The sequence below is a fragment of the Trichomycterus rosablanca genome, chromosome 3 (genome assembly GCF_030014385.1).
Source record: "Trichomycterus rosablanca isolate fTriRos1 chromosome 3, fTriRos1.hap1, whole genome shotgun sequence".
Lineage (NCBI taxonomy): Eukaryota > Metazoa > Chordata > Actinopteri > Siluriformes > Trichomycteridae > Trichomycterus > Trichomycterus rosablanca.
Genome location: NC_085990.1, coordinates 40846129 through 40862686, shown reverse-complemented (window position 1 = coordinate 40862686; position 16558 = coordinate 40846129). Strand labels below are relative to the sequence as shown.

The following is a 16558-nucleotide window of genomic DNA, read 5'->3' as shown; positions in this document are numbered from 1 at the left end:
CGAATACACCGTATCGAATCTCAGCTCTGCCATCCGTCTGGGCTGGCCTGCTACATGAACAACGATTGGCTGTTGTTCACAGGGTGGGATGAGCCGAACCAGGGTTCCTTATAACTGGTGCAATTACGTCCTCTGTTGGCTAATTGATGGCGCCTGCGCAGAGTTGGGGGATAATGCTGATCAGGGTGTGACTCTCTGTGTACATGGCGATTGTGGGAAAAATCTGAGGAAAGGAGAAAAAAAATGCAGACAAATAAAGAATAAATAAATAAGACTAAATATGTTTATTCATTCATTGTCTGTTTTACCACTCCTGGTCAGGGTCATGGTGGGTGCAGTTCACTGGTTGAAGGAGGATGGATTCCTCTCAAGGTTTCTTTCTGTAATTTTAAGGGAGTTTTTTATTGCCACTGTCGCCCTCGGCTTGCTCAACAGGGTTTTTGGTCTGTGGGTCCTGGATTCTGTAAAGCTGGTTTGAGACAATGTCTATTGTAAAAAGCGCTATACAAATAAATTTGACTTAACTTTAAAGGTAGGTCCATCACAGGGCAAAAAGACTAAATATACGTAGCTTAGATTTATTGTACTGTAGTGCCCATAGCAGGCAGCCCTCTGGTGGACTCACTAGCCTGAGAGTACTTGTAAGATTGAGTAATACAGAAATACAATGAAGAGAATGCTCATTGTGATAAGAGCATAGAAGTTTTCTTTATTCATGAGAAACAGAGTGGGAGGCTGCAAATCAACAAGGCTTTGTTTCAAATTGCAACCCGCCCAAGGTAAAAGAATGCAACTGAATGATTTTCTCCAGATGGGGGCACTTTATGGGTAGTTTTTCCATAAATCACTCTGCGAATGTGTGTGTGTGCAGTTCATTCTCATGTGGACAGTATGTACAGTCTGTGTGGTTGTGAGAGAGAATCAGCAGTTCTTTCTCATTCGAGTGGTATATGTGCATTCAAACTCCCTTAAAGTCAAGGTGCCAAAAAGGTTGTATAGAAATGTCAAATGTCATTTTTAATTTAAAGAATAAAGAATCTTTATGTCTATAGTCCTAAATAAATTGTATTAATGGTACAAAATATACATAACATTAAAACCACCTTGTTTCATTGTCCATTTTATCAGCTCCACTTACCATATAGAAGCACTTTGTAGTTCTACAATTACTGACTGTAGTCCATCTGTTTCTCCGCACGCTTTGTTAGCCCCCTTTCATACTTTTCTTCAATGGTCAGGACTCTCCCAGGACCACTACAGAGTAGGTGTTATTTGGATGGTGGGTCATTCTCAGCACTGCATTGACACTGGCATGGTGGTGGTGTGTTAGTGTGTGTTGTGCTGGTATGAGTGGATAAGACACAGCAGCGCTGCTGGAGTTTTTAAACACCTGAGAACAGTCCACCAACCAAAAATATCCTGCCAACAGCACCCCGTGGGCAGCGCCCTGTGACCAGTGGTGAAGGTCTAGAAGATGACCAACTCAAACAGAAGCAACAGATGAGCAATCGTCTCTGACTTTGCGTCTACAAGGTGGACCAACTAGGTAGGAGTGTCTAGTAGAGTGGACAGTGAGTGGACACGGTATTTAAAAACTCCAGCAGTGCTGCTGTGTCTGGTCCACTCATACCAGCACAACACACACTAACACACCACCACCATGTCAGTGTCACTGCAGTGCTGAGAATGATCCACCACCTAAATAATACCTGCTCTGTGGGGGTCCTGACCATTAAAGAACAGGGTGAAAGCAGGCTAAAAATATGTAGAGAAAAATAGACAGTGAGTAGAAACAAGGAGGTGGTTTTAATGTTATAGCTGATCAGTGTATATTGTTACAGTGTGAAATAATATATAGCCACGTTTTCGTGGTGTCATTTAGCCCATTTATTTTTAAGAACGTACATGTGCACATTCTCACGTGTACTTGTACGTACTTCATAGTAAGCAGTCAGCTTGTCCGAGGAAGGTGAGAAAGCTGCTTACTGATTATCAGAATGCTCATTTAAAAATAGACATCACAGCTTTAGGAGCTCATTTACAGAGTCCGGCTATCCAGTGTCAGTTTTGCTATGCCGTTGCCAGGAGTAACAACAGTGTTCCTCCCACCACAGTCCAGCGCAGGCCGTGTATTTGCCCTACCGACAGTTACCGTCTCACATGTTCCCCTAGCAACCCCTGGAGCCGCCTGAACACGCCCTGCTGTGGCTTTTCACTTTCTGACTCATCGGCCAAACATGTAAAGTGTTTTACGATGTTTCTCCCACACCACCGCTTCTCCAGTCTCCTGCATGTTTTGAGTTTTGCAACTTTTATTTCAGTTTTAATGATCGCTGTTTTTCATTGGTACTGTTGTGTTCTGATGTTTATCTTCATGTGATATTTGAACCTGTTGATTTAGTGCTGTGTAAACATCACTGGCGTGTGTTTCTGGGTGGCACAAATGGCTTGATCCCACACCAGTCACCTGACATTGTCTTCCCTGCCAGTCATTCGTTGTGTCTGATTCGGCTTATATTTTGTTTATCAATGCTAAATCACAACGAATATCCTGCATTAACTGTACTGCACATCTGTATGCTTTACCTTGGTACCACTTACCAGAATCTGTGTAGTTTTGCTGTAATCTTTCAGCTTTATTTATTATGCGTTTCGTAGAATATTAGGTGGAAATGGTTAAACAAGCTCCAACCCTGACCACATGTTCAAGCAAGACCAGGTTTAAGTGAAAATTCTAGCTGCATAGCACAGATGTTTAAAGCATACCGCATTAGCAACACATGGTGTGCAGATTTCTTTTCTTATGAAGAATTTTTTCACTCACAGTGTTGGCCTTTACTCCTGGAAAAGAAAGCAACACACTTCATTGAAGCATAAACTACTACAGTAGTAAAAAGCAGCCTGACTATGTGGTTGCTATGGTGTAAACGTTTAAATCTTTACAACTTTATCTACTATAATAGCCAGTATTACTCCAGTGGTCATAAAGATATGTAGCTTTTAAAATCAACAGTTAAATAAGGATTTATTACTAAACATTTCTCTAGAACTAGATTTTATCAGCTGAATGATGCAGCAAATGAACATACAAAATGAATAATCTACTATGTGCATTATATTATAGGTATAGCTTTGGACTATTTATTACATTTACATTTTACATTTTCAGCATTTAGCAGACGCCTTTATCCAAAGCGACTTACATTACAGTTACAGTATACATTCTGAGCAATTGAGGGTTAAGGGCCTTGCTCAAGGGCCCAACAACAGCAACCTAGCAGTGGTGGGGCTTGAACCAGCAACCTTTGGATTACTTGTCTGTGCCTTAACCACTAGGCTACGGCTTGCCCATAAAACTTAATAAAAACACATAAATATTTTAATAAACAGTTATTAGATGTTAAATAGATGTGTGTAGTGTTTGTGTGTGTACTTCTTCAGATGTATTCATCCAAACTCTCAATAGCTTCTTTTTTTGTGTATTGTCTCCATTCAGTGGGAATCTCTCTGTGTCCCTGAAATGTTTTCCCATAGTGCTTTTCCAGGTCTGTTTGCAATCTGCACACAAACCACTTCCAGTATGGGAGCTCTGAATTATCAGGAGTGATGCTCCACTCAGCATATTTTCCTCCTGCTGTTCTGTAGATTTTGTAGGGTACTGACACATCTGAATCATGACTGGTGTAAAAACCTTTATCACGTTGAACTAAAGTTGTACAAATATCAGCACTGAGATTTGTTGTATTTCTGTAGTACCATCCTATAATTCCATCTACTCTGTGGAAGGGGACACTGTGATCTCCATCATGATTCTCCATTGTGTTGGTGCAGATGGCTTTACAGAATGGACACTGAGCCCAGCAGCACTGACAGAGATGTTCAATCAGAATATCATCTGGTTTCTTCCTGAAGTTCTCCATGTTGATGTCTGTTACACTGTTGAATCTTTTATGTTGTTGTGACATAATCTGTTGATGCATGCTCAATAATCCAGGTACACAAATCCACAAAGTTGAATCAGTTCATCTGGACACAAGTTTGTTGTAGAGATACATTTCGTCACTCAATCCGAATGACTTCTTCAGTCTCTCTCATCTATTAAAACGATGAGAGTTTGAATCCCAGCTTGTTGGGCCCTTGAGCAAGGGCCTTAACCCTTACTGCTCCAGGGGCACAGTACAATGTCTGACCCCGTGCTCAGATGAGCAGAGACGTGAAAAAAGAATTTCATTGTACTGTACATCTGTATATGTATATATGACAAATAAAGACATTCTACATTCTATTCTATGTTAGAGTAACAGGGTATGTTGTTAATACTGCCACGTCACAGTTATATAAAGTTGGGTTACAACATGATTAAACCATTAAAATTAATTATACGCCTTTAATTGGCTTCAGCTGTAATGTGTTATATAAACAACGCCCAGTGTAATAAGTCGATTACCTTTGTCTGCTTCAGATTGCGGCAAGAAGCATAGATTGGCCCCTCCTAGTCCAAAACAGACTACTAGAGCTCTCTATTCTCACCGTTTCAGGTGCTTATTGTAAACACTGCAAACCACTTCAACATTTTTTGGATGCCGTTGCTTACATTTTGGATCTTCAGTATAAATCGGTTATTAAAACCGACTTCCCCATATCATTCCTCTCGCTGTCTGTTCTTTTTTCAGTTCAGCTATGGGAGAGAAGCATCAGGTGGATGGTGGACCGAGTAGCTTGCTTGGTTGCCACCTAGCACTCTCCTCCGTTAGTTAGATTTCTTGTTTGCATGCCAGTTCGGGGGCTGTTTTGTATTTTAATACCTAAATAATGGTACTGACGGCTTGGTGGGTAGCACTGTCGCCTCACAGCAAGTGGTCGTGTCTGCATGGCTTTCCTTTCGGGTCTCTGGTTTCTTCCCACAGTCCAAATCATGTAGCCAGGCTAACTGGAGATACTAAATTTGCACCAGATGTGAATGTGTGTGTTTGCCCTGTAATAGATTGGCAACCTGTCCGGGGTGTTTCCTGACTTTCGCCCAGTGAATCGGACCCACCGCGACCCAGAATAGGATAAAGTGGTGATAAAACAGACAATCAAGAAATAGTTGAATAAATGAGTAATAGCTCTGTGGTGATGGGCACTTTTATTGGTTAAGGTTAAAGGTTCAAGTCCTGGCATCACCGAGCTGTCATCTGTCAATCGTTTCAGTTATTATACATGGTGGATAACATGTAAGTTCTGTCAAGTGCAATAAATATGAATGGAGTTTCTTTTAATTAGATCAAGTAATTATAGGGTACTTGTAGCCTTGCGGTTACGGTACCAAACTAGTAATTGAAGGGTCGCTGGTTCAAGCCCTACCTCTGCCAAGTTGCCACTGTTGGGCCCTAGAGCAAGGCATTTAACCTTCAATTGCTTCGACAATATATACTGTTGCAGTACTGTCTGGAGAAAAATGTCTGCATGTGAGTGCTAGTGCATAGTACAAAGACATTTTTCATATCAGTGTCAGGTTCCATGGAATGTGTGATGAAATGTGATTGTGAAAGCCCTGCATCAAGTGTTTCCGGCATAGGTCACAAACCCAGTGGATACATTTGTAATTTGATAAGAATAAATGATCTGACTTTACGAGTCCACAAGCTTCTTCTTTTCAGCCACTTCTGTTCATGTTTTATGTCCGACTTCTCGCTGGGTTGCTAAGTATCATGGAGCCAAACTCTAAGATCTTTTCCCTTTGTGCTTGTCCTCTTTCTCATTCTTTTCCTCCTTTTCTCATTCCTTACACGCCAAATTTGTTGGTGCCACTAAACAAGGCAGTCAGTGTTTTTGGAACAGTAGCTAACAGATATATGGACTACGGGTGAAAAGTGGGTGACAGAGGGATTGTTTTGACCTGGAAAGATTTATAGAGTGCATACAGTTTTGTGCTTGTGGACAAAGGAGGAAAAAACAAGCTCTTGTTCCTTTCAAGCATCGCTTTCTGTTCACCCCGACCTGCCCCCATTCTCGTTCTTCTCATATCTGATAGATTTCAATGGGCCAGTAAGTGCAGATTGGTTCTGTCCATGCAGGGCACCAGTGGTGGTGGTGGTGTTGGAGTGGAACAAGAGTTTGTTTGGATAGTTTGATTTTCAGAGGATGGGTGATATTCTGGGTGACCGTTTCTGGCGCAGCAGCAAAAAAGGTAGGAGGACAATGTGGAGCTGGTCTGTTATTGACTTTTAGAGACTTCTAGTTAAATAATGATGAGTGGTTTGCTTTGTTATCTAAGGATCAGTGTTAACTTTGTTATCTAAGGAGTCATCGTTAAATGTGTGTCTTTCTTTCTAGTGCTAGGATCTCTTTGAGAGTAGAGTCCACACCCTTCAAAAACAAGAACTACAACCCCAAATTAGAAAAAGTTGGGACAATAAAAAATGCAAATAATAATACAACAGAGTTTCTTACGTTTACTTTGACTTTTATTTGATTGCAGGCAGGATGAACCTGAGATATTTTATGTTTTGTTTGGTCAACTTCATTTCATTGATTAATAAACATCCATTCCTGCATTTCAGATCTGCAACACATTCCAAAATAAGTTGGGACAGTAAAGCATTTTGCAGGGCCGTCTGAGGGATTGAAGATCTCGGGTGTTCAGCTTAAGCTTGCGCCCTTGGCCTTTGCGCACTGAAATTACCCCTGATTCATTGAATGGTTTAATGATATTATGCACTGTAGAGGGAGAAATATGCAAATCCCTTCCAATCTTCCTTTGAGGTACATTGTTTTTAAACATTTTAATTATTTTCTCACACATTTGTTGACAAACTGGAGATCCTCTGATCATCTTTGCTCATCAATCAGCCTTTCTTGAATGCTGCTTTTGTATCAAACCATGATTACAATCACCTGTTGACATCACCTGTTTGGAATCACGTCATTATTTAGTTTTTTCACCTCGTTACAAGCCCTAAATTGCCCTCGTCCCAACTTTTTTTGGAATGTGTTGCAGGCCTAAAATGCAGGAATGAAGGTATATTAACAAATAAAATGAGTTGAGCAGATAAAACATGAAATATCTTGAAAGTCTATATTTATCTATATCTATTGAATATCTATAAAAGTCAAAGTAAATGTAAGGAACACTGCATTTTTATTTAATTTGCATTTTCCATACTGTCCCAACTTTTTCTGATTTGGGGTTGTATTTATTCTTGCCTAAAACCGAGCATTGACTTGCTCATTGGTAAGCTGCATTCTAAAAATGTTTATTGTTTAGAGCTGTTCAAATAAAATTGATTCCATTTCATTTGCTTTGACATTGTCATCGATCATTTTCTCTGTGTGATGTGGGAACTTTCTGTAGTTTTAGCTTCCACTCAAGTGCAGAGGCATTAGATTGGATTGTTAGGAGGCCTGGATCCAGACTGTGATTGGGACCAGATTTCTCTTGCTGGTTAGTCTGAGTGAGTGGTGCGCCACATCTTTTCCACTATAGTTTGGCCTGCACTTAGTATGGAGTCTTTCTGAGGCTTCATTGTGAGGGGCTGGAAAAGTCAGAGCTGTTCCACATTGTTGCTGCCAACCTCATTTATGGTCCTACTTGTATAGCTCTTTCTTTATGTGTGTGTGTGTGTGTGTTTGTTGCCTAGATTCAGTAGTAACCTTGGAATAGCCAAGAATGTATAAATGTGTGTTCAGCAATAATAAAACCATGAGTTTTTTCTTAATCATGCAGTAAAATATGGAAGGAGCTATAGGGGACTTTGCTGTTTAGACATCATCATCTAACAAAAGTATTAACTGGTGAAAGGTTTGAGGGAGAGCGTAGATATTATACAGTAAGGACGAAGAGAAGCCGTGAAGGAAAGTGCTGAGTAAGTGAGGGTTAGTTAGAGATGGAAGTGTTCATTAAAAACAAATGTACTTATTCTTTTTCTTTCCAGTATGGAAAAGGGGAAGTAAACGTGACTCATGTTGAGGAGAACACAAGTGAGGCTTATGATTTTTACTTACGGCATGACTTCATTTTTCCGTTTTCTCTGTATATGTTAATCATTACTGGAGAGCTGAAAATAATAATTACAATGTCTGTCTTCCCATGCTGGATGTAAACTTGTAGAGGCCTCTCAAGTGCTCAAGTGCTAGAATATATACACTGATCAGCCATAACATTAAAACCACCTCCCTGTTTCTACACTCACTGTCCATTTGATCAGCTCCACTTTTTTAGCCTGCTTTAATGGTCAGGACCCCCACAGGACCACCACAGAGCAGGTATTATTTAGGTGGTGGATCATTCTCAGCACTGCAGTGACTAGTGCTGGTTTGAGTGGATCAGACACAGCAGCGCTGCTGGAGTTTTTAAATACCGTGTCCACTCACTGTCCACTCTATTAGACACTCCTACCTAGTTGGTTCACCTTGTAGATGTAAGTCAGAGATGATCGCTCATCTATTGCTGCTGTTTGAGTTGGTCATCTTCTAGACCATCATCAGTGGTCACAGGATGCTGCCCACGGGGCGCTGTTGGCTGGATGTTTTTGGTTGGTGGACTATTCTCAGTCCAGCAGTGACAGTGAGGTGTTTAAAAACTCCATCAGCGCTGCTGTGTCTTATCCACTCATACCAGCACAACACACACTAACACACCACCACCATGTCATTGTCACTGCAGTGCTGAGAATGATCCACCACCTAAATAATACCTGCTCTGTGGTGGTCCTGACCATTGAAGAACAGCATGAAAAGGGGCTAACAAAGTATGTAGAGAAATAGATGGACTACAACCAGTAATTGTAGAATTACAATGTGCTCCTATATGGTAATTCAAGCTGATAAAATGGACAGTGAGTGTAGAAACAAGGAGGTGGTTTTAATGTTATGGCTGATCAGTGTATATATATTATTTGTCACAAATGGCCAGTAGTGGATTTGTTATTAGTACTTAACAGAACAAAGTGAATGTATGATTCATTACTAGTGACTAGGTCATTTGTTACTGATTTGCATAAACCGTTGATGTGTGTTTAATCCAAAATATTCATTCATTGTGCCTCCCCCTTAAGTGGTGATTTGATTCCAACTGTTGAAAACCCTGAATTACGTTGGACAGCATTTAACAAGCATTTTAGTCAAACCGATTTTATTTAAAAAATAAAAAATACAGTCTGTTGCCTGAGCAGTTAGTTAGGTGTTGTGCTATTCCTGGACTATGCAAACCCCTCCCTCCAATCCAGTTCAAACTGGCTGTTGGCACTGGTCTCAAAAAAGCTGTTTATTTTTAGGTCGAATATTTTCATTGTAAGTGAGCCAATGATTATATTTTTAAGTTGTAGATTTCTATGCTGTAGTGTGAACATTTATTAATAGATGAATTTGTTTTTTCTAATTTGTTATTATAATTTATAGTAATTTTGTGTTAAAAAGGAAAAAATACATGAAGCAACGTTTTTTTTTTTTTATTTTTTATTTATTTTTTTTTTTATAAAAATCCCATTCCCATTCAAATCTAATAAAAGAGTGGTTTGTCTTCTTATACAAAATTATGCAAAGGGAAGATAAATTTGTAGAAGAAAAATATGAAAATGACTTTGTAGTTAACTGTGATTACATACAGAGCTTACGGCTATTAGCAAAAGCAACGACACTTTTTATTTTTATAAGAACTGCACTGATTTAGGTTATTTAATTTGAATGAAATCTTCTATAACCTTACCCATTTGTTCTGTGAGTACATTTCTAAAGAGAGAAAAAAGTGTCAGCTTTTCCATGGCTTACCCTCTCTGAATAATTTACTTTATACCATAATGAGAGGTAATGACTAGGTTTTTGAGTGCAGTAATGCATGCTTTTCTCTCCCTGTAATTTCATCCACTTCGCATGCCTATACCCCCTTGTTCAGCCCTGTTCAGAGGTATTCTATCACCCTGACTGTTACCAGCTTAGCATAAACCCTGAAGCAATCAGAGTGCTAACTGGTTACACTTGCCCAACCACACCCTGGAGCCAAACCTATGTAAATTGGTTAGCATGATGGGAAAAGATAACCCTAGTATTGCTATCTGTTTTTAAGTTCAGTGTAGGTGTTCAAGTCAACAGTGACAATCTGCTTGGGATATTTCTTGGTGACCCTCTGGTTTTACTTAGCTACCAAGCAGGAGAGCATGACCAAAAGTGGAAAGGTCAGTAGGTCTTAAACTGAGGTCAGAACCAGCCATGGAAGATGTTAGTACATGGACAGTCAGGCATTCACCTCAGGCTCTGGTGGGGGTGGGAAACAGATCCTTCACTTTTGTTTATATAAACAAATTTTACAAAGCCACCACATTTTTGTTTACCAGTGATACAAACTCCAGATGCCATGCTACAAAAGTTGCTATTTTAAAGTCTTTGTATTTTATTCATTTTATCTATTTCCACACGTTATTTGTTCACAAACTAAATAAAATAGACATTTTAATAGGTCGTTTAGTAATGTAACATATTAACTAACAGTTACATTTAAATAAGTTGGTGGAAGATGCATCAGTGTCCACAGCATGGGTGACTTGCATATGTCTGAAGATCCCATAGACACTGATGTATATACTGGGATTTTAAAGAGAGACATGCTGCCATTAAGGCGACATCTTTTCCTGAAAAGTTTGTGATAATTTCAGCAAGACAATGGCAGGCCACATTCTGCATGGACTATAACAAAGTGGCATTATACAAAGGTCTGTCTGAAAACCAAGTAAGCTCTCTATATAGGTCAGTTGTAGCCTAGTGGTTAAGGTACTGGACTAGTAATCGAAAATTTTGCTGGTTCAAGCCCCACCACTGCCAGGTTGCCACTGTTGGGCCCTTGAGCAAGACCGTTAACCCTCAATTGCTCAGACTGTATACTGTCACAGTACTGTAAGTTGCTTTGAATAAAAGTGTCTGCTAAATGCTGAAAATGTATATAGTCAGTCATCCTACTTATGCTCCAGTAAAGAAAACTGTCCAAATTGCTAGATACCTTAAAAGGCTGCCTACTGAGGTGCCCTAATTCTGACTGAATAACGAGGAAGCATCCAATATGTCCTTAGCGGTAAAGGAATTCCCAGCATTTAGTGCTGCACAACGTTTCTCACAAAAAGAAATACATATATGGCGGTATATGGAGTTCTTTTCAAATGTTACTATATTTTCATTGATTTTTAACTTGTATACATGTGTACAAGTGTGATTTATTTGCAAATTCAGTTAAATTTATCAGTGACAATTTAACTGTTTTTGGTACACTGAGGGAGATGTTAGCTGGAATGCCAGTGGGTTGAGCCACCCCAGCCCATTGATTTGAATTGCCTGAGGCTAACTGTGTTAGCTTGGTAAGCAAAAACTGCGGTGGCATAATCGCAAGTAGTGCATCTAAATAATCTGCCTTATGAGTTTGATGTCTTATTAGAATCCTCTCTACTTCGGCATCTGCCTAGGTAGGCAGTAGGCAGCAAGGCAACTCACTAGGTTTTCAGGCAGACCCAAAGAATATGCTTGCTTAACTGACCTGCCTGCAGTATAGCACATCAAGAAGAGGCAACGGCGACCACTAACTGCAGAGCATCTTCCATTTTGGCATGGTGGCTTGGTGGGTAGCACTGTCACCTCACAGCAAGAAGGTCCTGGGTTTGATTCCCAGGTTGAGCGGTTTGAGTCCTTTCTGTGTGGAGTTTGCATGTTCTCCCCGTCTGCCTCCAGGAGCTCCGGTTTCCTCCCACAGTCCAAAGACATGCAAGTGAGGTGAATTGGAGATACAAAATTGTCCATGTCCATGTCTGTGTTCGATATAACCTTGTGAACTGATGAATCTTGTGTAATGAGTAACTACCGTTTCTGTCATGAATGTAACCAAAGTGTAAAACATGACATTAAAATCCTAATAAACAAAAACATATCAAGCTAGAATGGGCAAAAATTCCACTTGCAAAGCTGTAATAATTAGTATCCTCCGTTCCCAAGCAATAAAATTGTAGTTTATAGGACAAGTAAAGGAAAACAGTGTTAAACATGCCTCTGTCCCAACTTGTTCTGAGTTTTTTGGAGTCATCAAATTCTGAATTAGTTTATATTTGCAAAATAGAATGAAGTTGGTCAGTGAAAACATGGGAAATCTTCTCTTTGTCCTTTTGTCAGTTAAATAAGGGTTTGAGAAAATAACAAATTACAGACAGCATGCAGATTGTTTACAGATGTGTGTTGCCTTAAAGTGATACACATCTCTTTTAAAGAATAAGATCAGATTAAGCTGTTCCAAATGTTTTGCAAGTCTACCTTCCAAGAATTAGGCTTATTTACTAATGAAGGTAAATGTATTAAATGTTAATGAAATGTGTTAAGTACAAACCAACAGTTGTTGGATGTTGGCCACTGAGTAATAGGGCAAAGTGAAAGTAAGAGCTGAATGCATGATGATTTGCATGTTGGGTTTATTTGCAAATCAGTTCTTGCAAATCTATGTCAGGATGGTGCAGCAGGTAGAGCGTCAGGGACCTGAGTTAACCCACCTCTAATACTGTATTATTGTTTGTACATTATGTTACAGTGCTCTACAAGACCTGTAGTTGTCAGTGCATGCTGCTTTGTTTTAAACTAGCCCTGTCTTGGGTGTCTTTCTAGATGGTGTCTAGTGTTTCCAGATAGTGCTGAACCTCCCCAATCAAAAACATATTAATTCCAATCCAATTAGTCTCTGCAAATCTCCCTGTGATCATGTGTTTAAGTATTTTTTGTTTGTTTGTTTTATTTATGCATTTTCTCCCATTTCTCCCAATTTAGCATAGTCAGTTTGTCTTCTGCTACTGGGGGATCCCTGATTGCAGTCGATGTGGGTATATTGCTGCTCACAGCTCCTCCGACCCATGCACAGCCCTTAGCGGAACCCTTTTTCACCCATGCATTCTGCCCAGGCGCCTCTCAACCAGGGACCTTACACAGCGTTTGAAGACCCCACCCACATAGTTCGGTCATCCCGCCCTATAGCAGAAACAGTAGCCAGTCAGTGTCTGCTGCAGGCACTGCCAGTTATGCTCGCTAGATGGCGCCCAGCCTAACGGTGGAGTTTAGAATCTTGGCACTGGTGTGCTAGCAGAATATCTCGCAGCTCCACCTGGGTGCGGTTACGTTTTTTTTTAGCTTTAGTGTTTCAATAAGGTTACATTTAGACAGTTAAACATTTATTTATGAATGAATTACAATCACGTCTTCTAATGCTATTATTTTTATGTCAACACAAACATTTAAATGCTTATTTGCACAAAACATTAAGTCATGTAAATAAAAATACCAAGCAAGTTACAATTCACCTATGTACTTTCCTGTTCCCCTCGACCAGTCAGTGAAAACATATGGAATAATTCATGCTAACATAAGCAGACTTAAACTTGCGTTTGATTCCAGCTGGTGAAATCCCTCAGTTGTCATGGCTGCACACTAAACTAATCTTGGAGAAACGGTGACCTTTTCCAGCTGTCTCAATCAGGGCCACCATAGAGCGTTTACAGTAGGCAGAGTGCCAGTCCTCCAGACGCAGCCCTGACACGTCTATTCTGGGCAATCAGGGCTATCATGCTCACTGCAATACTACATTAAGAAAAATTTCACTGATACTCTTTAACAACTGATTGTTGGATCAGGATTTGTGCAACCTCAGTTTATGCAAAACAGTGTACAAATCCTTACTAGTGAAAACAATGTTCTGACAGCTCATCTCGAGCCTCACCCTGATCTTAATCACGTCGACCTTTTGTCTGAGAACATTTAAGTAGAATACAAGTCTGAAATCAAAAGATCATGATGGACGTGGGAATGTAAAGCAGTAGTAATTAAAGGTTTGCTTGTTCAAGCCCCATTACTGCCAAACTGTCAATGTTGGGCCCTTGAGCAAGTCCCTTAAACCTCAATTGCATGCATTATATTCAGTCACAGTGTTAAGTCACCTCAGATGAAAGCAGCTACTAATGGCATAAATGTAATGTAAAGTGTTGTGCTCCTTAAAGCACACACACACACATACATACTCGTATCACGTTTTCTCTTACATTACGTGGATGGCCGGGTGTGTGTGCGTCGCTTACCTGGGGAACACATGGCACCAGGATGCACTATGGTAAGAAGGCAAGCCGGCGGAGGCATTGTGATGCTTTGGGCAATGTTCTGCTGGGAAACCTTGGGTCCTGCCATCCATGTGGATGTTACTTTGACACGTACCACCTACCTATGCATCGTTGCAGACCATGTACACCCTATAATGGAAACGGTATTCACTGATGGTGGTGGCCTCTTTCAGCAGGATAATGCGCCCTGCCACACAACAACGAGTTTGAGGTGTTGACTTGGCCTCCAAATTCCCCAGATCTTAATCCAATCGAGCATCTGTGGGATGTGCTGGACAAACAAGTCCGATCCATGGAGGACCCACGTCACAACTTACAGGAGTTAAAGGATCTGCTACTAACATCTTGGTGCCAGATACCACAGCACACCCTCAGGGGTCTAGTGGAGTCCATGCCTCGACGAGTCAGCGCTGTTTTGGCAGCAAAAGGGGGGCCAACACATAATTAGGATGGTGGTCATAATGTTATGCCTGATCGGTGTATGTATGTATGTGTAGATAAAATAGGCAGATTAAATTTGAATTATAATTTTAAAAGCTGTGACTGTGGCAAATTTTATAGCTTTTTATTTTTCTTCTGTCATGCTCTCTTTACTAGTATCACGCTCTTTATTGTCTACATTTCATCACACTCCTCTGATACGCCCAACCGCAAACATGCCTCGGGTTGAAAAATGTAAGCTTCAGTAAATGTATCTGTATAATTGGGTTCCTTGACATTTTAACACCAGTCTTGTAAAATGGTTCTGAATGACTTCAGTTAGGTGCTGTCAGGTGTGGAATGTGGAAAATACCTTTTAGGTGTGTTGCACAACCCTGCTCACTTGTGAGACCAGTTTTATGTTAATATGTTTCTATTCAGTGCATTAAAAAGTTAATCAGTTTTTAAAGAATAGAAGGATTTGCAAGCAGGTCTTTTTCTTTCTGGGATTACAGGCAGTTTACAATGAACATGAGAAAGGACTGAACTATTTAGTTGTAAAAATTTATTTTGCAAGTATTAATTGATTGTTTTTAATTAAAGTTTCTTTCTGGTTGTCAAATAATGGTATGATAAAAAGTGAAAGTTACTATGTAGGTGAAAGTTACTAACATAGAACTAATGTAATATTTGATTTAAGTTGTATTTAGGTGTTTTTAAATGACATATCTAACTTTGGCTATATCTTAATAACAATTTTAAGTATATATTAATAAATTATAAAGGCTTGCCATATAAAACGGTACTATTTATAGAATGTATCCTATTTCCTGCCAGGTGCTTCGTGCCCACTTTTTGTAAGATGACAAAGACTGGATAATATTTATAAACCCTGAATTTATTGTACCTATAATAGCTTTGTTAAAGTTCCATGATTAGAACCCTAATGTATTAGATAGATAGATAGATAGATAGATAGATAGATAGATAGATAGATAGATAGATAGATAGACAGACAGACAGACAGACAGACAGACAGACAGACAGACAGACAGACCGAGAGAGAGAGATAGACCGACAGACGGAGAGAGAGACAGATAGATAGATAGACAGACAGATAAATAGAGAGACAGACAGATAAATAGATAGACAGATAGACAGACAGATGATAGATAGATAGATAGATAGATAGATAGATAGATAGATAGACAGATAGACAGATAGACAGATAGTTAGAACTTTATTGATCCTGAAGGAAATTGTTTCATTACAACAGCAGAAACACAGAACTCTACACATATTGCACAACCATACAATATAGAAACAACAGTAAAGGAGGAATATACAGAGGCACTGCTATTTACAAATATGGAGTAAAATACAGTGTAATGTAAGGTATCAATATACACATTTATTATTATTATTAGATTATTAATAATAATAATACTTGAGCAAATTAGGGGTCTAGAAAATAAAGTGACGTCAGTGTATAAGTGGTGTAAGTTCTAAAAAAAAACAAAAAAAGTTCTAAAAAATGTCTAACAACATCAGGTCTGCCTGCTTGACTGTAAAGAGACTCACTGTAGAGTCTGATGGCAGAGGATATAAAAGAAAAAGATTGCCTTTATTTTCTTATTGTATGACTGTAAAGGTTCTTTTTACTGAGTCTGTATTTTCTCTCTGAATGCTAAAATATATAATAATATATCTAGTCATTAAAAAACAAAATTGCCGGTTGCATGGCTGGACATGTTGAAGACTATAATAAGTATAAGCAGGTGGTTGTTATAGAGCTGCAGTGTAGAACCTAGGTTATTTAGTTTTTGAGTGTTTGATTGAGCTATTGTGTACATTATACCATATTAGTGTCATTGTGTAACTTAGTTTTGTTTGGTTCTACACAGCTGTTGTTAGGTGGTGCTGCATTTTTCTGTAGCTGTGCAGTGCATTATATGTTAAAGCCTATAGCTGAATGAATCTAATTTTCTTGGAACTGTCCTATTCCATAAACATAAAGAGGAAAATCATTGCTT

The 16558-nt window shown here is 39.4% G+C and overlaps 1 protein-coding gene across 2 annotated transcripts in view; it reads left to right on the top strand.

Moving 5' to 3' along the window:
- The window catches only part of LOC134309894 (plectin-like), a 127180-nt gene that overhangs the window by 24494 nt on the left and 86128 nt on the right, over positions 1-16558 (top strand). The window contains exon 1 of one of the 2 annotated variants that reach the window (XM_062991320.1): positions 6139-6172. The exons of the other annotated variant lie outside the window; for it this stretch is intronic. The gene's annotated coding sequence lies outside the window, so the exon portion shown is untranslated. Of the gene's footprint in view, positions 1-6138; positions 6173-16558 lie in introns of those variants that run through there. 2 annotated transcript variants of the gene reach the window in all.